General features: G+C 36.4%; 1 pseudogene; it reads left to right on the top strand.

The window, feature by feature from the left end:
* Positions 1-4,775: 4,775 nt before the first annotated feature.
* Positions 4,776-6,593, top strand: LOC121426865 (annotated as a pseudogene).
* Positions 6,594-24,607: the final 18,014 nt, after the last annotated feature.

Raw genomic sequence — 24,607 nt, 5'->3', positions numbered from 1 at the left:
GGTACATATCAAAATAAATATAGTAAAATCCACCAAGCAAAACGCTGAAAATCTGACAGCAAATAGTGAAGTTATAGAATTTCAAGCTTAGCAATATTTTGTGAAAATAGTCATATGCAAGTCATCATGAATGTGCAATAGGTTGACTAATGATGTCATGTCCCCACCTTCCTTTTTCTTATTTTATTTAATAAAATCATGATCATTTCATATTTTCCTACATGTGTACACGACATGTCTCCCTTGTAACAAAATAAGTTGGCACAATGATTTTCTTACAAACTAAATAGGTTGTCAATCTAATTTTTGTAATTATATTTGGTGACAAAATTTGACTAAATATAATTTTTTGAAATAAAATACAAAAGATTACGTGGGGATATCATCAGCTTGCTCATTGCATATTCATGAAGACATGCATAGCACTGTTTTGCCCTAGTAATGCAAAAGTTAAAAATGTAATGACTTTGTCATCCTTGTCAGATTTTTATGAAATTTTCAGTATTTTGTTTGTCTCATTTTACTTTATTTGTTAAAATTGTATTATGTCAGCCTGGAGTACCCCGTTAATATGTTTACATTTAAGAAATATTTCATACCAGGCTTGTTTTCCCAAACAATTTCATTCCACAACGTATGTTTACTTGTGAAAATCGAGGAGAAAAATTCATGTTTGTATTCACTGTGCTGGTATTTATGACCCAGTTATTTTCATGTTGCTTTTATTTTATTACTGTTTATTAAACTGAACGAAATGAATTTTTTCATTTTTTATTTCTAATTATATTTTCTCGTGTCTTGTGGATTGCTCTCCCTACTCTTCAGATTGGGACCAAAGCACAATGTCTACCATGATACAACCACCCAAGTACCTACAGCCAGTGACAACAGACAAATTCTCAAATCAATTATGTAGTGATCAGGAGGATGGAAATTTTTAGTGTTGAATTTTTTTTTCTTTTATTACAACTGGGTATGCAAAATGATGAAAGATATATTCTAAAATTTGATTTGAATTGGTGACACTATTATTAGCTTCCACTCCTATTGAGATCAGCACTAATTGGCAATGATGGTATACTTTTGTGGTCAAGATTGCGGGACACTGTGCTTCGTTCCAGTTGGCCTGTGTTGCAGTGGTCTACATGGTATGTGCTGCATGGGTATGTAGTGGACTGCATGTGGTAAATGAGCTAGTGGCACATGCATACCACAGTTTGGTGGATTGTGTAGTCAATGTCCGTGTGGTGGACTGTGTGGTAGACATCACAGTAAGATGAGCACCATAGTGTGGGGGACTATGTGGTGTATGTCATAGTGTGGGGGAGTATGTGGTGTATGTCATAGTGTGGGGGACTATGTGGTGTATGTCATAGTGTGGGGGAGTATGTGGTGTATGTCATAGTGTGGTGGACTCTGTGGTATATGTCATAGTGGGGTGGACTCTGTGGTATATGTCATAGTGTGGTGGACTCTGTGGTATATGTCATAGTGTGGTGGACTATGTGGTATATGTCATAGTGTGGTGGACTATGTGGTATATGTCATAGTGTGGTGGACTATGTGGTGTATGTCATAGTGTGGTGGACTATGTGGTGCATGTCATAGTGTGGTGGACTCTGTGGTATATGTCATAGTGTGGTGGACTCTGTGGTATATGTCATAGTGTGGTGGACTATGTGGTTGATGTCATAGTGTGGTGGACTATGTGGTGTATGTCATAGTGTGGTGGACTATGTGGTGAATGCCACAGTGTAAAGGACTATGTGGTTATAAACGTGTGGTACACAGTGTGTTTAATATGTGTTTCGGACTATGTGGCGACTGTGTGGCAACACTGTGTTACACAGTGTTGTAAACACAGTGTTACCACACGTCCCAAAATAATATATTAAACACATGTGGTACACGCTGTGAACACACTGTGGTACACACTGTGGTACACACTGTGTTACACACTGTGGTACACACTGTGGTACACCCTGTGTTACACACTGTGGTACACACTGTGGTAACACTGTGTTTGTTCCATAAGGGTACAGCTGTTGACTGGCCAAGTTTTAGTAATAAAAACCTGCACGATAACATTACAAACTTAGTATTATGCTGTTAAAGTATAGAAAATTACGTAAGATTATTTGACCAGCATGTTATCATTTAAAAGAACCATTAAAATACAAGAGAGCGCTATCCAAAAAGAATTTTTAAACTTTGTTTTGATACAAAATTATACATTTGATTTTTTCTTCAATAATGATTAAATATATATAGTAATCAACAACTTTTAAAACCTCTTAGAAAATGTTCAAAAAGTTCTTGTTCTTATTTTTTTTAAAGCCTAATAAATCTTAGGGCCCAGATTTATTACGATTGGGGATACATGCATTTATCAATATTTCAGCTATTTATGAACTTTTCTGACAAAATAAATTTTGTTCTGTCATTAAAATTGAATTTTCCTTGAAATTTGCAACTCAGTTTTTTGTTGCCTCGCTAAAGATGTGAGTTGTCCAGAGCCTTCTCTACCAAAGCTGAACTACCCCTTTAACGTTGTTTTGGTGAATACATAAATCAAATGTTAATAAAATGTTTTTAATGAAATGTTTTACAAATATTCACAATATATGTTGGAATAATATTTTTATAACGTATTGTGAGAATCTCGGGGTAGGTCCTAAGCCACTCTGGCCTCTTGTTTTTTGTATGCAGTCGTTTCATTCGATTTGATATAGATAGTTTATCAAATTGCTGAAAATGTATTTATATTAATTGATTTATGCGTTGAAGCTTTGTTCTATTTTGTAATGGGAATATTGGATCGGCATAATTTGTTTCTATACTTGTACATGTGATTTGAAATGTGTAGGATATGGGGGTGCACGATTGGGTAAAACAGATATCATTAATTTCTGCCTTAATCATTGCAATTATTTCATTGTCATCCTAACTTCAAACATATGCCCCATAATAATGCAATATTAATTAACTATTTGTTAATTGTTTTGCCATTATTTAAAAGAATATATGCAAATTGTTGAATTTCACTTGATTTCGTGTGCATACTGTATGTCATTTGTTATCCACATTGTCATAAATAACCATGTTTTCGTGGCTATAGCAGGGCTGTGGAATGGCCACATTACGACCACGTTTCGTGGTTAGGAATAATAACCACGTCCGAAGGGTTATCTAATAGCCACGCAACGTGGTTAGGACAGAACCATGCACGTGTGAACATGACTGAACCACGAGTTAAATGATAACCACGTTACGTGGTCATTTTCGGTAACCACTCGAGGCGTGGTCAATTTGACCACGTGCGTGACGTGTGCATAGTTGACGACGCGTGCGTGGTCATGCGCGGTCACAAAATTGTGACCACGCAATAACCACGCTTCGTGGTCATTTTCGGTAACCACTCGAGGCGTGGTCAATTTGACCACGTGCGTGACGTGTGCATAGTTGACGACGCGTGCGTGGTCATGCGTGGTCACAAAAATGTGACCACGCAACGTGGTTATAGGACAGAACCACGTTTGGGGTTAAAGTTATAACCACGCTTCGTGGTCATATTGGGCAACCACTTGCTGCGTGGTCAATTCAACCACGTACGTGACGTGTGCATAGTTGACGACGCGTGCGTGGTCAAAAACGACCACGTTTTGGTCGTTTTTTAACCACGCATTTTTAAGAGTGGTCATTCTAACCTTCAGCTAGTAACTTAATAGTATCAATTTCTTATACAATTTTGTAGGTTTGAACATATAATTTCAAGTCAACTCAGTCATTTTACCCCACTGTCACTAAAATTGATATAATTGTGGCCATATTGTATCAACATTATTCAACATTTTGTAAACTGTTAAGGACTGTCTTAAATAGAAATCTATACTCATTGAATGAGCCGAATGATCCAAAGAGAGAAGGCCTAAAAAACGTATCAAAACAGACAAGAAAACAAACCAAACATGTATGGTGGGCATGGTGGTGAGGCCTCTGCTAAAGAAAAATTGTCACAAATATTTCATATATTTCTTTACTGATAAACAACGTACCTTGCATGTTGTAATCTATTTTCATTTCATTATTATTATATTCATGAAGTGCAGCAGTGCCTTTCATTCATTTCTTTGCTCATGGCATTACTTTATCAAACTATGTATTCAAGCATGTCAAATGATTCAGTTGTGAGCGTGCAGTGGTTCTACATGCCACGTCACTAGATAAGTTCATTGGCACAACTATCATAATAGACTCCATGTTAGTTGCCAGACTTACTTACAAAATGTACCTTTGAATTATTTGTTTTGTTTCTACAAATTGTCAACTATCGGAGATTTAACCGACTCGGCTAAACCTGTGACTTACAAAGGTAAGAACATCACTTTTGTGTTAGTTTGATAGTGTTATCGTGTTTTTGATGTGATAGAATGATAATTGTAATTGTAAAGAGTACGTGATTTTGGTCACAAAAAGAAGCACATTTTTTGTAAAAAACGAATATTAGAAAATAATGTATGAGTTTAAAAAAAAGGTACGCGTACTTGGAACTTTAAATGTAAGTGAACAGTAACCCCGCTACCCCCCCCCCCCCCCCCCCCCTCCCCTTGGCTTTCTCTCTCTCTCTTGCATACTATTTATTTCGACAAGGGAGTTTTTTCTGATAAAAAGATATTGTATATTCTATTAGGCCTCTTGCTTTTTGCGATATCCAATCTCTCTCTCTTCCTTTTCTTTACAGCTCACATCCTCACCTTCCTTTATTTTTTTTCACAATGGCGTCTGAATTAAGCTCTGTAAAAGAGGGAGCTGTTTGTGAAGAAGCCGACTGTGAATCGATTACTGACGTCACGTTCTACGTGAAGGAGAAGAAAGAACTCTGTCATGACTGTGCCTTGAAAAAAGAATGCATCGGAATAGCACGAAGAGGTGGGCTTAACATGTACTGTGAGAAACATGATAAATTAATTGATCTATATTGTAAGACCCATGGCATCCCTTTATGTGTCTCTTGCACTCTAATAGATCATGGGCAACAGCAATGTTTGAAACAAGACGTAGAGGACGCACTCCCGGAAATCAAAGCCTCTCTCGGCATCCTCAGCAAAAAGGTGATCGACAGATTAGAGATGCATGGAATCAAAGGCATTGAGATTCGTCACACCAGACAATTCGCAGACGAACATTTGCAAAAAATTCAGAACGACGTTGATTCCGTAATCGAAATCGCGATCGAAAAAGACACAGCAAGAGAAAGGGAAGATGCTGATAAGATCGACAAGGAAGTTAATGGGGAAAATGAACAAATTCAAAAGGAGATTCGAAAGCTCCAGGATAAGATTCACGAAAACAATGAGAAGCGAGAGAAGCGGCATGAAGAAAATCGTTCAATTGCAGAGAAAAGACGAAAGTCGATAAAAGATAAACAGTGCATTCTTCATGCTGACATTCAGAAGATCGCTCAAGAGATCGAAAGAAAGATTGGAGAGCTTGAGAAATCGTGGCAAGACGACACCAAATCAGCAGAGAAAGCAAAAGAGACACTGGACAAAGTTCTTGAAGACGATAAAACTATTGTCATAGATGGACATCGTGTGCATGCATCAGTGAGTGAGGAACTAAAGAAGCAACTGAATGAGGGCGAGGTGAAAGAAATAAATCGTGTTGTATCAGGTGTGAGGTTTGTGAAGGGTGTTGGGAGAGAGAAGTATGATGGAAGAATTGATGGGTATGATGGAGAGTGGAAGCTCATTGATACAATCAATGTCAGAGATAAAATCAGATACCCGTATATTGTTGGATGTATAGATGAAGATAAGGTGATGATCACAGATTTTAATATCGGTGGAACACATACCTACATGTTAGATTTGAACAGCAAAACCACACAGAGAGTGATCAACGGTAGTGATACATCATGTATAATCTCATGTGCAGTACAGAATGATGACAAGATAGTATGTGGTAGATACATCAAAGGTTGTACAGGAGACAGTCTACCTGGGTGCATCAGTGTATACGACAGACAGTGGAATCATATCAATGACGTCACAATACCAAGAAACACGACGCGTACTGATGCAGGGGTGCGCGTTGCAATCGATCAGGATGGGATGATCATCGCTGCTGAAATTGGTCAGTCTATGATATACGTCATCAACCCAGCTAATGATGAGATTATCAATACCATCACGTGTAAAGAGAAGATAGCAATGTGCGATGTGCTGTCATCAGGTCACATCATCGCTCAACCCTGAATAGCAGATCGCAGAGCACTCATCATTGACAGAGAGGGTGATCATAGGGAAATCCCCCACAGTGATGTCATCTTGAATGTGTGTGTTGATCGTATGACAGACGACCTCTACGTCGTGACATCAGATGATGAGAACAAGACGTGTGTGATTGATCAGGTGATGAGTGAGGGTGATATGAAGAAGAGAAGAGTAGCATCATTCCCTTTATCAACTAGACTGGGGAATAGATTCAATCATCTTCTCACATCTCGAGTGATGATGACGTCATCAGGGAATATGATTGCATGTGATGGAGATAATATTCTCATATTCAAAAAGACATTCATCCTCTAGATCCATGACGGATGAATCATTATACCGAACAAACAAATGAAATTGGGAATGTTGTTAGATCTTACCATTGTGTGCTTTCAAATCGAAAAGAAAAAAAATAATGAAAACACAAGATTCATTGTAATTCATGGTTTCTTTATGGGTAAGCTTCGTATTCATAATGGAAACCTGTCAGGGATATGCTATTTTACTGTATACGTTGTGTCAGAATATCTTATACCAGACTACGCTGTTGCTTTCTTGGCTTGAGTAAACATTAATATAGGTTTTCCCGTCCAATTTCGTACTTAGTGCATGCAAAAGTAAAGATAGGTCATTGAATTTCGCACGCAGTGCATGATAAAGTATGAACAGGTCATTCAATTCATTAGATAGGGCAGCCAACATCACCAGTCGGCATTCAAATTCGCTATAGTGCGACCAAAATGTCCATTTGGCATTCATGATCGATTTAGAGCAACCAAATCCGCCCCTCGGCGTACGAATTTGTACGTAGTTCAACCAAGTTCGCCCGTGAAACCCCCTCGAGCTATGCTAGGGCATTCAATTTAGCCATTGTGCATCCAATTATACAATTTGTGTATGCAATTTAGCACACCTATTTGTTTTATAACTTTCTCATGTTTATTTTCTTCAATTTTATGAGCTTACTGCAGTCAGTGAAACAAAAAATAAATATCGGATGGCTGAATATTTTCATTTTTGTCATTTTCACCATCTCTTCGATATATGCATTGACAAGAGACATAAACATAGAATGTATACAATATCATAATTTTCTTGTTTCATATTTGCGTTTAATATTTTTTTTATCTTGCATCTATTTCATATGACTTTAATCATTTGAAACAATAATATTTTCATTATAACTTAAGACATTGACTACGGTTTTCTTACCTTATACAGTGCGCATCCTGTCAAAAAAAATTTACACTTTGAAAAAACCTTGAGAATTGAAAAAATATACAACGTGTGGGTAATTTTTCACATATAATCTTATGTTTGGGTCTCTATCCAATAAAAGTTAACGTTTTGACAGAATGTTACACTTGAGTGAGCACTGTCCATTTTCGTAAAGCTCGCAGAAATGCTTTTCACGTTGTGTCAAGGGGAAAGGGCGAAATGAAACTTACCCTGCGAAACATTTCTTACACATTTTCCCTGCTAGTATCCCATAATTAGTTACCATCTGGAATAAAATTATTGGAAATGGTTTTTTGACTGATTTTAGTAGGTATGGATGTCAATATTTACCAAACAAAAGTTAGGAAGAATACGGGTTAGGAAAAGTGTTTTTTTTTTCAAGGTCAAAGGTCAATGACCTTTTTAAATATACTGTATCATGGTATCTCCCACATAAAATACGACAAGTTGGTGATCATGGTGTCAAAATGCACAGATTCTTACCAGAAGATAAAAAAAATCAAATCAAGTACCTACAATGCTCATTCACCGATGAAATTCAAGGTCAAAGCCTTTCAAAGGTCAATTACCTTTTTTTCCACTATATACCATATATGGTATAGTGATACCTCTAAGATGAAAATGCACAGGTTGGTGATCTTGGTGTCAAAATGCCGAGGTTCTTACAGGAAGATCAATTAAAATGAAATTAAGTCCCCAGAATGCACATTAACCAAAAACATTCAAGGTCAAAGCCTTTCAAAGGTCATTGACCTTTTTAAAAACATATACGGTATACGGTATAATGGTATATCTGATACGAAAAGGCGCAGGTTGGTGATCTTGGTGTCAAAATGCACAGATTCTTACAGGAAGATCAAATCAAGTGCCTACAATGTTTGTTCACCGATGAAATTCAAGGCCAAAGCCTTTCAAAGGTCAATGACCCTTTTTACATTATATACCATATTTTTTTACAATGGTATCTCTGAGATGAAAAGGCGCAGTTTGGTGATCTTGGTGTCAAAATGAACAGATTCTTACAAGAAGATCAAATAAAATCAAATAAAGTACACACAGTGCTCATTTACCAATGAAATTCAAGGTCAAAGCCTTTCAAAGGTCAATGACCTTTTTAGCATTATATACGGTATGATGGTATCTCTGAGATGAAAAGTCGCAGGTTGGTGATCTTGGTGTCAAAATGCAGAGGTTCTTACAGGAAGGTCAAATGAAATAAAATCAAGTACCCAGCATGCATATTAATCCATTAAGTTCAAAGTCAAAGACCTATTTCCATAGGCTATATATTGTATAATGGTATCTCTGAAATAAAATGCTGCATGATGGTGATTTGGTGTCAAAAAGCAATTTTTGCAAGAAGATGAAAAGGCACAAAATAATCATAAAGAATTAACCTTCACCTTTGATATCCAAAGTCAATTTATGAAAGGTCAAAAGTTAATAAATATTTATACATCCATGCATGTTTCCCCCCCCCAAAAAAAGATATTGATTCATTATATTCACATTTTATTTGTGAATTATAGAAAGATACCTATTTGTAATGAAAACTTGGATGTTTAATATTTTCACTCCGAAATAAGGATAAATAATGGCCATGGAAAATATACTTAAGGGTTAGAAGTCAATTATCTATATCAATAACGTTAGGGAATTTATGTAAATAGGTCGATAACTTGATAACTTCATTGTAGTGATTCTAATGGGAAAAAGACTGACCTCCATGGAAAATGAACACAAATTTAAAAGTTGATTCCTTGACCAATGATGACGTCAAAATACAAGTTCGAGGTGAAATCGATATCAAATAGCACTTTTTGATATATATTGTAGTAATGCATTTCCAAAAGTGTAACAAAAATCATGTATAATCTAAAATGGTGAAGTTGTCTAAAGTAGCAGCATTTACATATGCATTTTATAAATCTAAATCAATGTACTAATTTTCTGTAGAAATAGGTCACTAACCTCAATTGCTACAATCAATACTATAAACTATAACTTTATCTGTAAATGAAAAGGATAACCCCTAACCCTAATGGCATGCATCATCTAAGAACATTTTCATATAGCCAGGGACAATGATGAAGAATTAAAATAAGGCAATCATTAGAACTGCAGCTTTTGTCATAGTAAATGAAGTTAAGTGTCTCATCTTCAGCAAAGAGTTATTAAACTCTTGAAAACCTTCTGACATTTTCAGGACTTTGATCTGACCCTTTCAACGTTCTGTCAAGGGATATCAGACCAGGGGCCCGTTTCATAAAACTGTTCGTAAGATACGAATGACTTTACGCACGACTGGTAACCCCTTCTTGTGCTAAATGATCTCCCTATGTAACTGATTTAGCACAAAACAGGTTCCAGTCGTGCGTAAAGCTGAGTGTAACTTTACGAACAGCTTTATGAAACACCACCCAGGGTCTACATAATTACTGATATGTTGCATAGCTTGATTCTTAAGAACTGGAGCTGTAGGAGTTTTGTTAGGTCAATGGATGTGTACTTTTAAGCTATTATCTCCTTTTGAATTTCATTACTATGCATGATAACAATCAGTTTTTCTGGACCAAATAATGATCCTTGTACACACTCATACCTAGTAGAAATAGCATCATGGGTGACGTACGGCAGAGAGCAGATATGAAGTCTTGTCTTGCAACATTAGCATCTCAAGAGATTCTGGCAGCTCGCAATGAATGGTCATTAATAATAATACGGGAATTCATCTTTGTTGAAGTTGATATACATGCAGCTCTAATGATGGCCTTCACTTCATTATCATCCCTCTGCTGTTTGAAAATGCTCTCAGATGATGCTAGCTGTGACATGAGAGTTAGACCTATCCTACCCATATTCAGAAGATTATTGTACAAATCTTTGCATTTTGGCACCAAGATCACTAACCTGCGGTGTTTTATCTCAGAGATACCATTATTATTATCTAATGTCAAAAAAGGACATTGACCTTTGTCTTAAGGTGAATGTGCATTGTCGATACTTAATTTCATTTTATTTGATCTTTCTGTAAGAATCTGTGTATTCTGACACTAAGAACACCAACCTGCGCCGTTTTATCTTCGAGATACCATTATATAATATGTTATATAATGTACAAAAGGTCATTGACCTTTGGCCTTAAATTTTATGGGTGAATATGCATTTTATGTCCTTAATCTTATTTTATTTGATCTTCTGATCAGAATCTGTGCATTTTGACACTATGATCACCAACCTGCGCCTTTTCATCTCAGAGATACCATTATACAGTATGATATCTATATAGTGTAAAAGGTCATTGACCTTTTGAAAGCTTTGACCTTGAATTTTATTGGTGAATGTCCATGCTAGGTACTCACATTTATTCTATTTTACCTTCTTGTAAGAATTAGTACATTTTGACACCATGATCACTAGCCTGTACCTTATCTTCTCAGAGATACCATTATACAGTATGGTGATATAATGTAAAAAAGGTCATTGACCTTTGAAAGGCTTTGACCTTGAATTTTATCGGTGAATGTGCATGCTAGGTACTTAATTTTATTTTATTTGATATTCTGGTAAAAATTTGTGCATTTTGACACCACTATCACCAACCTGAGCCTTTCCATCTCAGAGATATCATTATACAGTATATATGAAAAGGTCATTGACCTTTGACCTTGAAAAAAAAACACTTTCCCCAATCCGTTTCCCTCCTAACTTTTTTTGGTAAATGTTGTCACCCATACCTACTCAAATCAGTTCAAAAAACATTTCCAATAATTTTATTCCAGATTGGTTATTTTGAGGTCTAATACTATGCATCTTTAGTCAATTGAAATGAACAGGGTATATTGAAGCATTAGTAAGCACAACATTTACCCTTTTTTGTGCCAGCTGGATCTGAGGACATAACTGCATCTGAACAAAACTTTCTATCAGACATCTCCAGCTCTCTTCATTAAGTTTCTATCCTTTAAATTGGGTTTATATTTCGTTTTTCATTTAATTCTTGTTTCTCCATACTTTTCCCAAGCTTGACAATGATTAACAAAAGGTAAATCAAGTCTGAACCATTTCATGTAAATCACAGTTCAGTGTAGAGCTATTATCGTCACGATGGCCTCGGTGTTGGGGGGGATGGGGTGCAATGCTCTCTTCGAAGTGTTTTGGGCTAGGAAACAAGTTTTGAAAAGGTAAAAGATATCTTCAAATCAGTTTCACTGGCTAAATTCCGCATGTTCTTCATGATTAAGGTCTACTTTTATTCGCATTTATATTTCAAAGTTCTGCGCAAATAATTTTTCACTAACTTTTCAAAAGTAAGTGATGCTCACTCAAGCGGATTCATTTTTTGACAGTTACATGTACATCGTCATTTGCTTAAATGGATCTTTACCAATGTTAAAATGTGGAAAAATCTTCAGGATATTGCAAATGTATGATTATACAGGATTATTTCTAAGTGTAAACTTTTATAGATACGCACTGTATAATTCTTTTTAACCTTTTATATTCTTTAAAAACCATAATAACTAAATGTATATACGTAATATGACAAAATAATTTCCTAAATAAGCAGGCCACTGCTTCTATGTAATTTACATTATTTTTTACAAGCATCTGTAAAGAATAATGTACATTGTCCAGTGCAGTTTTATGAATGGTCACTGGTGGCACACATACTGCAGGTTGAGAAAAACAAGCGAAGAATTTTTGAATATGTATTACAAGTCATGTAAATACAGTGCTAAATTGAATGCACTAGTTATGAACATGGATACCCAATAGCGAAATTGAACGCTCTGTCTTCAGTCACGTGACCTCCGGTGTTAACTTGAGTGCACTATGACGAATCTGATTGATGTTTTTAGAGTTTTGATTGCCCTAAAGCTAAACTGAATGCCCATTATGAATTTTTGACTGCCCTATGACGATTTTGAATGACTAGTTTGAATTCTTGGTTGCTCTTTAGCGACAATGAATAAACTATTTTAATGCACTAAGAGTGAAATAGAGCGGGAAAACCTATATTAATTATGTCTGCATAGCAGCTCTTTTATCACTATACCCGTGCATATTTCATTTGAGTTCAGTTCCGTATTTAATACTGAGCACTTATTCCCCAATTTTATGTAATCATGCCGGTAAAAAAAATATCCTTTTAATAGTCCATTGCGTGTATTATAGCTACCAAGGTCTTATCACGCTAATGAAACAATAATTGTTACTCTAAATGAATGTTCAGTAATATCTTGATTCAGTAATGAAAATTAACATTACATGAAGCGTTATACCCCTTTATAGATTGAAACTGTACCTTTGACTCCTTTCAACGCGTTATATTAAATTATAATTGTTCTCATAATAACATGAATAATGTTGCGATTTAAGAGAGGATCGTGGTCACGTTTGCTGTATCTCGATGCGCATTACATCTAAACATTGCTTGCTTGTTTGTATATTTTCACTTCCAACATTAGATCAACATAAAAAAAACGAAGTATTTTGATATGGTTAGATACGAAATAGCCCCTGAAATGATCTCGATCATGATATGTTTATGATCACTTGGATTTACCGAGAGAGGGGGCTGTTGCAATGATTACAATACATTTTGGTTAATTGCACTTTGTGCTAAAAAACAATGCATTATACATAACTATAATAAGCAGTAATGTATAACTTCACAATTGAGACTTGGTAACCAAAATATGCCAGTATAGTGTATATTTACCAATGGGATCTGTTGTTACCAGAATGCGCATTTGATGGTGATTTTGGTCAAGTATAGCTATGTTTTGTTTTTCTTTGGTCCATTACAGGATAATCTTTCATTATTGCTTTTTGCTTCTTCAAGAGTGAAACGGGAAATCTAATTAAAATGATGACTGGTTTGATTTTGAATGTCCATGTGTATAAAAATTATTGTGTTTTTGATGAACAGTTGCATATTTATGATAAACCATTCAAGTAGTCAATGGCTGCTTTGCTTGCTAGAATGTTCATAAAAATTATGTTCATTTACTATTTAGTTGCAGGCGCATTAAAACGATAACTGCAATTTGTTGGATTTCTTTCATTTTCATCCTAACGGAAATGGTTTTATAATGCTTTGTGTAATCGAAACTGGTTTGCTTACATCTTTTCTTCCCAAGAATCAAAATGAATATCTGCAAGAGTTTAACAGAAGACTTTTTTTTATTGCTGGTAGTTTTTATATCAACAGATTCATATATATAAAGATTGATTCATTCGCTTTAATAAACATGATCAGTTAGATGTTTGTGGTAGACTGATGTAAATACGTTTATTTCAATACTATATCGGGCAGTGACTGTGTTGCTGTAAATTTATGTTCAATCATTATGTATGAATGACAAGGGGAATTATTATGTTGGCAGGCGCATTGTTATGATTACTTAAATAACTGAAATCGGTTAGATTTGTATCGTTTCCACGCTTGTAGAAATTATTTTTATCAATGCGTTGTTCATTCAAAATTGGTTTGACGTCAACTTTTCATCTGAATAATGTAAATGAACTTGATTGGGAAAGATGATCAAAACTTAATTGGGAATATGGGATGTATGCGATAGTTGTTTTTTAAACGGTTTATCCAATCATCTTTTGATGTTTTTATGTATCATATTTTGATATTAACCACAAATTATAAAAGATCATTTGTACATACTACAACTAAATCATTTGAATATCTGAATCTACTGTAAAAAAACACCATGAAAACATTTTTAGAGCTTTGTATTATTTGTTTATTTACAAGGATAATGCTTTACTTACACTGTATACTTCTATTTACTCTCAATTACTGTAGTGCATTTAAAAGGTGATTCTGATATAGTCTAAAATGATTGCTAGTATAATCTTTTGAAACATAGGGCCTATATATTGTAGATGCATTTGCTTGAAGGAGATTATTCTGCCTCAATTGGTGTATAAACTGCTGTAAATATGTTTTTTGTTTTCTAAATACCGCCTCAGACTCTTTATCTTGTCTAACTGAATATATAATTTAAATTTATAAACTTCATTCATTTGACACGAATATTTTGTTTTATAATACATCCAATTCAATTCAATCTTTGTATCGCAAATGAAATAAATATACAAAGAAACATCAAGTGTGAGAAAATACAAAATCAAATGCGTGGCTTCCCATGAGGTTATGAAAAAACCCTGTAAGGCTGGGTCGCCAAAACATGACATCATGAAATATTGTGTATGAAATTTGAATTTTCCAATATGTATAAACCAGTAAGAAAATGATGTAGTATTTTTATACTGTGACTATGATGATTATACATGTAATCACATATGGGTCCTGAAAAGTTTGGTTTGTAATCGATCAAATTCGTTTCGTGTTTCGTACTAACAGGTGGGTGTTTCATAAACATGTTCGTAAGTTAAGAGCGACTTTAAGAACGACTGGTGATCCTTTCTTTTGGTAAATGGTAAACACCATTGGCGATGGTTTAGCGCGTAAGAAAGGTTCACCATTCGTTCTTAGAGTCACTTACCATACTTACGAACAGCTTTATGAAACGGCCCCCCTGTAATGACTTTGTATTAATACTTATGAGTATTAAATGAAAATAGGATGTTAGCGCATTAGTCTGCAAAAGAGGTTGTAAACGCTTTCTGAGATTGTCTATTGTTGTTTTTATGAATTATATTTTACTATTAACCATGAGTTAGCAAATGTCTGCATATACGTTACACTAAATCATTTCAATACAAACCTGTATATTTGTATTACCAAAGGATATTTTCTATGAAAAGTTGGGATGTTAGTGATAATTAGAATATTTTTTTTTTCAAACATAAATACAAACACCTTTTTTTATTATTATTTTCATACATTATCTTTACTATTAAGGTAACCGAGTTACTGATCATTAGCATATTCTTCATACTACTTAACTTAAGAAAAAACAAATCAATTTTGTTTAAGCTGGTTATTGTCAAATCTGTAAACATTGAAAGTTGTAAAATGTCAAACAATAACAAAAGAGAAAAGTGGGTGAGGGATATTATTGACTCTCTCATTTACATCACTGAGTTATTATTTTACATGTAAGCATATGACTGTCTTCGGAAAAACTGAGAAACTGTAACATGTCATACCTTTTTTTTATTTTTTATCCGATTTTGATAAAATTTGTAAGCGTCATGCTTGCTTGACTTTTTTTATAATGATTCAATTTATTATTTTGGGTGGGCTTGACCTTTAAAAACAATTGATAAAATGAAAATGGAAAATGAAAATGGGTGTCTATCATTGCCATGCTTGGGTTTCCGCCTTAATAAATTTCATCGCTCCTCAAAGAATCCTGTACTGCTGTAAGACTAATTATTTCAGAAGTTAATATGTGACCAATAAGAATCAGCAAGAAAAGAGATGTGCAGAGAGAGCTAAAGTGAGGGAGAGAGAGACGGGGAAACAAAGACACAAGCAGTGAAAGAGACAGAAAGGAAGGGAAACAGGGCAGGAGGGGACGAGAGGGAGATACAGAAATATAGACATATGAAACAAAATAGAGGGGAGACGGAAGGGAGACACAGAGAGAGAGATGAATAATCGGACGAAATTAATTCAAAGAACGAGACAGAAAGAGAGTAAAATAGGGAGAGGGGAGATGGCAAATGAACACTCAGAGACAGAGAAGGAACACCAGAGAGATAGATAGAGAGGGGGTAGTGAGAGAATGTGACAAGCAGAAAGGGGAGAGAGACGGGGGAGATGGCAAATGAACATTCAGAGACAGAAAAGGAACACCAGAGAGATAGATAGATAGAGAGGGGGGGGGGGTAGTGAGAGAATGTGACAAGCAGAAAGGAGAGAGAGACAGGGGAGATGGCAAATGAACATTCAGAGACAGAAAAAGAACACCAGAGAGATAGATAGATAGAGAGGGGGGGGGGTAGTGAGAGAATGTGACAAGCAGAAAGGAGAGAGAGACGGGGGAGAGGGCAAATGAACATTCAGAGACAGAAAAAGAACAGCAGAGAGATAGATAGATAGAGAGGGGGGGGGGGTAGTGAGAGAATGTGACAAGCAGAAAGGGGAGAGAGACGGGGGAGATGGCAAATGAACATTCAGAGACAGAAAAGGAACACCAGCATGACCAGAGAGAGGGAGAGAGGGGGAGGGGGATAGTGAGAAAATGTGACAAGCAGAAAGGAGAAAGAGAGACAGGAGAGGGGGGTTGTAGTGAAGTTGACGTATTTTATTCTCCGATCATCATCAAACCCTCTTGGTCTACCATCAATGTGGTCTAGTATTAGTTTGTTACAAGCATCCCTTGGTCTGAAATGTCATCTAGTCTAATGCCCGGATTGGGTATAGCTTTCATTAAGTCTATTATCTGTTGTACTTGCCTAATGGAAATGTGATCCATAATTAATTCATATAATGATATACCATAAATGCTGTTAGATTAAGTGGATATATAAGACGATATGGGAATGGCCAAACTCGACATTACATAAAGTGCTCAATTGGCTAAATAATAACTCAGCCCAGAATGGTAATTATACGGAATGGTGATAAAACATTGAAGTAACTTGACTATGTGCTAAAATGATAGCAAAATCCATTTCTTATTTTTTTTTTTTTGCTTTCATGAATTTCGTAAACAGTAGCGGAAACCCAAAACAAGAATACATTTTGAAAAAGCTAGGTAAAACCACATGATTCTTCTTTTAGTCAAACCTGAATAGGATACTCATGAGTAATGTTTGTATAAGAAAAATTAGATCATTTTATTCCAAGGTTTCTATTCTCTTCACGCTAGATGATTTTCATGTTTCAGTAAAAGCATTTATTGTTCACAATAGAAGCCACACAATCTCGTGATTTCAAGAGTAAAAATACTGTGAATGATTTGAGAGACGATGAGAGAGAGAGGGTGGGAGAGATGGGAGGTCGAGGTGACTGAGAGAAGAGGGGAGGGAACTAGAAAGCGAGAAATGCATTCATTGAATTATAAGTACTAGATAATAAGTGATTGAAAGAGGATAATTGAAATAGAGAGAAGGGGAGAGAGATGAAGAGTGAGAGAGAGAGAGGGTGGGAGAGATGGGAGGTCGAGGTGACTGAGAGAAGAGGGGAGGGAACTAGAAAGCGAGAAATGCATTCATTGAATTATAAGTCCTAGATAATAAATGATTGAAAGAGGATAATTGAGAGGGAGAAAGAGAGAGAGAAGGGAAGAGAGATCAGTGAAGAGGGAGATAGCGCGGGAAATAATGATGTCGGAAGTGAGATAGGTGGATTTTCATTACAATTCCCATGACAATAATACGAAGACACCCTATTTTTAAAGTATGCAAAGCAACTGCATTATTGCAAGATGACGATAGAGAGTGATAAAAAGTCAGGTGTGCTGGAGTTGTTGCGCATGCACGATTGGGTGTGAGTGAATACGTGGGTGGGCGTGTGTGTAAAGGAGAGGGGGGGGGGGGGCAGTGAGGAGAGAAGTTTGATAGCGTAGATATGTGGGCTACTTTTTATGTATGCATTTTTATATATGCATGTCGAAAAAAGCGTAATCAGTATCTTCTCTCTGAAATGTAACAAATTTCGATTTTGGTCCATCTTTTTTTTTTTTTTTTTTTGCTTCAAGACGCCAATACAATTTTGGGGTCGGTTTTCTCTGTCTCGAAAGAGAGAAAGGTTTAGCATCGATAATCATCCCCCCTCCCCCCTTCTGCACCGATACAAAGAGACACACATAACTGTTTTTTGTGCTAAAATTGCGCGGGGCACTTTCATTGTCGAGTGGGTACTAGGCGCGATCGCGAGTTTCCAAAAGCACCCTCCACAGGTATTTTCAATTTTCTGAAAATGTCCTCCTTAACAAGTTTTGGCATATGAAAGCCTGCCCTTTGAGGCCCGAATTCTCGAAGGGTTGCTAACTTAGCCCGTGGTAACTAAGCCCACTGGGCTAAGTTAGCCACCCTTCGAGAATTCGGGCCTTAATAAGCAAAACGATACCCTCAACAAATATTCCCTGAAATGACCTCCTAGACATGTACAGCAATATTTGTCACGGACATCGGCTTTACCTTTACTTACATTGGGTTTCGTACCGTCACATCTCCGATACCTCAAGCAAATCGGACCGTAAACACGTAGTGTTGGGGCACACAGGACTTTCTTCATAGAGAATTTTAGTCTTGCTTCAGTTACCTTCCCAAATTTGTCTTTAAACACGTAGCTTGTTTAGCGAAACACTTACCCCTTTTTGAGTATTTAAGAGTTTTTGACACCCTTATCATGCTTACTGCATACGTAACGTGCCAAATTTTGAGAACGAGATCCTTTTTACGCGTTACTTTGGTCGCGCCCGGTATCCACTCGTCATTGGAAGTGGCCCCGGGGTTCAAATATATATCAACATGAATTTAACAAAATGCATTCTGTCATTCATGGTATCAACATAATAAGGCAACGTTTGCCAGCTCATTTTATTTCGTTCGATCATGTGTGATGTCATTTAAAAAAAAATATTTTATTTCAGATTCATACATTGTTATCAAATACATTCATGGGCAATCTGAGCCAATGATCTGTAATAGGTGAGGGGAGGGAAGAAAAAAGAGTAATGGAAGAGAGAAAGCTGGGTTGTGCAGTAGACCAAAAGCTTCAGTCTCTGTATTTTGGTTGTTCCGCTGAACTGCGTTGGCTCCACTCACCATACATAGACTGAAAAGCTGCGGGGTCCGTGGCTACAGACAACGTATAGTGAACTAGCGTTTTATAGATCGCGATTTAAAACTGTTTTTTGAGTGAAAATTATGACATACATTATCAGGGAAATACAAACAATTTAAGTAATTGCATACCTTGGACCGAGATATAAAAAAATCCACTGGATGATTGAGAAATCTTCATCTAAGCCATTTTCTCCTGACCTGACGGTTTATCTTACAAGTTGCCATCTTGAATGACGTCATTATCGCTAATGTCTCGATATATCGCGATTATAACTATTATCGTTTGTCTTCGTGAGTGTATCTTATCGTATTATTGCCTTGCTGGTGGAATGCAATATCGATATCACATTCGTACATTGTTGACGCCCTCTCCGTTCGTTTGTAAATATTTCATAGTTTGGCTGCCATTTCGACCTGTTTTCCTGGGTCGTACTCAACTAAACATCGGTAAAGTATCATTTTCATGCATTTTCATCTATATCGTTTAAATAATCTGAAAATAGAAGAATCAAATATTTTCCATATTTAGTTTTCACATCCTTAGATTGTAACTTCGATGTGAAATATTACACCAAAGTTTGGACTCTGGTCGGACAAAGGTGCTGGTGTTATAACGAATGGGAGCCCACACGGACACTTTACCGTCGGTAAATGGGGATTACAGTAAAATGTCAGAAATGGTTGAATAAATCCCCAGAAACGACGGTTATTCCTGTCTAGGTTGTGTAATACCTGATTTCTTTTTACATGTAATTAAGAATAAAAGAGACCTTCCGAATACACCCCCAATCCAAAACATACTAAATTGTGTCCTTTTGTTAAGAACATTATTCAAGGGGGATCAGTTGCTGGTGCCACAGCAGCCAAATTACTAACGTGTACATGGTGTAGTCACATAACATCTAACGTCAGGCGCAATCTCGTGTTTGTGTTTTTTTTTTTTTTTGGGGGGGGTAACTTGTTTCAGAAGGATTAAAGTGGTCTGAATTACGAGCCAATCATTGTACCTTGGACTTTTCCATTGCGTGCCTTGACACACCGTTGACATGATTTTGTAACTCGTGCTAGACTTGAAGCAAAATCCAAGACCTATTTGTTATTTGATCGTTTAAGTGTCACTCTATATACCGTGCGACTAACCATATAACACGTATCTCCGCCAATGAGAGTACAAAATTACATAAACGGCATAACTATTTATGAAATCTCGTTTTCCTCTTTACTAGTTGAAGGTACTAGTTCGTTAATATCCCATTAATGAAATATTGAGAATTTCATCTTGCTACTATTAAATCAATGAACAGAATGAACTGAGTAATTGACGTATTTGGTATTAAGCACTATTTCTATTGAAACAAGACCAATAGGTTTTTGGACGAGAGGCTTGAGAGTTCTTTTCTTATAAAAAGAGCACCGTGAGAGGGCCCGATAAAAGAAACGATATCAAATTCTAACGGTTGGACAAGGATACAATGGCACCTACACCTATGCTAATATAATAGAATATCAAGGAACAGATTGAACCGAAGAATTAATGTAGTTGGTAATTAGCACTACTTTTATTGAGACAAGACTAATTGGCATTTTTTCATTCGGACAAAGGCTGGAGAGTTCTTTTTTCTTTAGAAAAATGATAAACATCACCATGAGAGGGCCCGATAAATGAAACGATTCCAAGTTCAAATTCTAACGATTGGACAAGGATGCAATGCCCCCCCTAATAATAATCATGACAGCATCTGGGTCGAGAGTGGCAAAGTGTGGATTAACGCCTTGCCTAAGGACACTAGACCACGGTGGGATTCGAATAAACGACCCTCTGTTTTAAAGGTGAGAGTCAGAACCACTACACCACGGCTCTTCCCGACACTTCTGATACCCGAGTTATGAGATTCAAATTATTGACCCTTTCAAAAAGCGATAGACGGATATTTAGACGTTAGAATGATTTGATTGCTATCTAATTTCTTACCTTGATGATGGATCCACCCCTTCTCTTCAGAGGCATAGCAGGATCAAGACCAATTCCCCCCCCCTCCCCATTGCTGCATAAATCTTTTATTTCAGTTTGAATAATTATGCTACATATTATAAGCTTGATACAGTAATTATTAATTCCTTGGTGTGATTAGTAAACCATTTAACCTTTTGAGGTGCCACGACCATCTACTATATATATCCTTGTATATCAATTCTCTTCTCTTTCTTTTCTACACCTACTACTAGTAGTAGTACTAGTAGTAGTAATAGTAGTACACTAGTAGTAGTAGTAGTTGTAGTTGTAGTAGTAGTGTAGTAGTAGTAGTAGTAGAAGTAGTAGTAGTATTAGTACTTGTAGTAGTAGTGTAGTGGTAGTAGTAGTAGAAGTACCTCTTTACTTCTCTTTTCCTTCTTCTTCTTATTTTTCCTTTTCTCTTTCTTCTCATTAGTATTACTAATATTACTACTATCATTTTCTTCATTTTTCTTCTTGTTATTTTTTTTCTTCTTTTTCATGTTCTGTAGTTACTTCTGTATTTTTATTTTTCTTCTTCTACTATTTAATTTAGAAGGGCTTAAAGTTGAATGTTGAAATTCTAGGCTTATACTTACATGTCATTCTAACCTTCAGCTAGTAACTTAATAGTATTAACTTTTTATACACTTTTGTAGGTTTGAAATATAATTTCAAGTCAACTCAGTCATTTACCCCACTATCACTAAAATGATACTTGATATAATTATGGCCGTTATGTATAAACATTATTCAACATTTTGTAAACAGTTAAGGACTGTCTTCAAGAGAAATCTAAACTCGTTGAATGAGCCGAATGATCCAAAGAGAGATGGTCTAAAGAAAAGATCAAAACAGACAAACAAAAACAACCAAACGTGTATGGCTGGCATGGTGGTGAGGCTACTGCTAAAGAAATAGTCCAAAATATGTCATACATTTCTTTCCTGATAAACACCGTACCTTGCATGTTGTAATCTAGTTGCATTTCATTTTTATTATATTCATGAAGTGCATCAGTGCTATTCATTTATTTCTTTGCTCATGGCATTTCTTTTTTCAAAATATGTATTCAAGCAGTCAAATGAATCTGTTGTGAGCGTGCTGTGATTCTACATGCCACGTCACTAGATAAGTTTATTGGCACAACTATCATAATAGACTCCATGTTTGTTGCAAGACTTACTTACAAGTTGTACCTTTGAACTTATTTTTTTGTTTCTACAAATTGTCAACCATCGGAGATTTAACCGACTCGGCTGAACCTGTGACTTACAAAGGTAAGAACATCTCTTTTGTGTTAGTTTGATAGCGTTTCCATGTTTTTGATGTGATGTAATGATAATTGTATTTGTAAAGAGTGCGTGATTTTGGTCACTTTACGTGTTTTGTAAGAAGCACATGTTTTGTAAAAAACGAATATCAGAAAATAATGTGTGAGTTTAAAAAAAGGTACGCGTACTTGGAACTTTAAATGTAAGTGAACAGTAACCCTGCGAACAGTAACCCTGCTCCCCCCCGCCCCCCGCTCTTCGCCTGATTCTCTCCCTCTCTCTCTCTTTCGCATTCTATTTATTTCTGCAAGGGAGTTTTTTCTGATTAAAAAATATTGTGCTATCTATTATGCCTCTTGCTTTTTGCGATATCCAATCTCTCTCTCTTCCTTTTCTTTACAGCTCCCCATCCTTTATCTTCCTTTAATTATTTTCACGATGGCGTCTGAATTCAGCTCAGTAGTAGAGGGCGCTGTTTGTGAAGAAGCCGACTGTGAATCGATTACTGATGTTATGTTCTACGTGAATGAGAAGAAGAAGCTCTGTCATGTACTGCGCCTGAAAAAAGAATGCATCGGAATAGTACGAAGAGGTGTACCTAATTTCTTATGTAAGGATCATGACGAATTATTTGTTTGTACTGCAGAACACATAACGTAGCATTATGTTATTCGTGTGCATCGATAAATCATCGCCAACAACATTGCGTTCAAGAGGATATCATGATCGCACTGAAGAACAATAGAGATCTCAGCATCCTAAAGAATATGGCAAATGATAAATCAGAGTTATGTCGCATCTATGGGAATGAGATTCATAAGACCAGACAACCAAAGACGAACATCTACAAACTATTCAGAATGATGTTGATTCCGAAATCGAAAACGCGATCGAAAGGGACAGAGCCAGGGAAAAGGAAGATGCTGATAAAATCAATAGCGAGATTGATGGGGAAAATGAAGATTTTCAAGATGAGATTCGAAGCTCCAGGAGGAGATTCGAAAGCTCGAGGATAAATTGAAATAAACAATGAGAAGAGGGGGAAGCGGCATGAAGAAAATCGTTCGATTGCAGAGAAAAGACGAAAACCGATAATTGATAAACAACGCATTCTTCATGGAGACATTCAGAACATCGCTCAAATGATCGAGAGAAAGATTGGAGAGCTTGAGAAATCATGGCAAGACGACATCAAATCAGCAGAGAAAGCGAAAGAGACACTGGACAGAATTCTTGAAGACGATAAAAATATTGTCATAGATGGACATCGTGTGCATGCATCAGTGAGTGAGGAACTAAAGAAGCAACTGAATGAGGGTGAGGTGAAAGAAATAAATCGTGTTGTATCAGGTGTGAGGTTTGTGAAGGGTGTTGGGAGAGAGAAGTATGATGGAAGAATTGATGGGTATGATGGAGAGTGGAAGCTCATTGATACAATCACGTCAGAGATAAAATCAAATACCGCGCATTGCTGGATGTATAGATGAAGATAAGGTGATGATCACAGATTTTAATATTGTGGAACACATACCTACATGTTAGATTTGAACAGCAAAACCACACAGAGAGTGATCAACGGTAGTGTTACATCATGTATAATCTCATGTGCAGGTACTGAATGATGACAGATAGTATGTGGTAGATACATCAAAGGTTGTACAGAGACAGTCTACCTGGGTGCATCAGTGTATACGACAGACAGTGGAATCATATCAATGACGTCACAATCCCAAGAAACACCACGCGTACTGATGTAGGGGTGTACATTGCAATCGATCAGGATGGGATGATCATCGCTGATGAAGTGGGTCAGTCTATGATATACGTCATCAACCAGTTAATGATAAGATTACCATCACGTGTAAAGAGAAATAGTAATGTACGATATGCTGTCATCAGGTCACATCATCGCTCTACCCGGAGAAGAGATCGCAGAGCGCTCATCATTGACAGAGAGGGTGATCATAGGGAAATCCCCCACAGTGATGTCATCTTGAATGTGTGTGTTGATTGTATGACAGACGACATCTTCGTCGTGACATCAGATGATGAGTACAAGACGTGTGTGATTGATCAGGTGATGAGTGAGGGTGATATGA

This window comes from Lytechinus variegatus, chromosome 13 (assembly GCF_018143015.1).
Source record: "Lytechinus variegatus isolate NC3 chromosome 13, Lvar_3.0, whole genome shotgun sequence".
Lineage (NCBI taxonomy): Eukaryota > Metazoa > Echinodermata > Echinoidea > Temnopleuroida > Toxopneustidae > Lytechinus > Lytechinus variegatus.
Note: the sequence above shows the minus strand (reverse complement) of the source record. Positions and strands in the feature narration are given on the sequence as shown.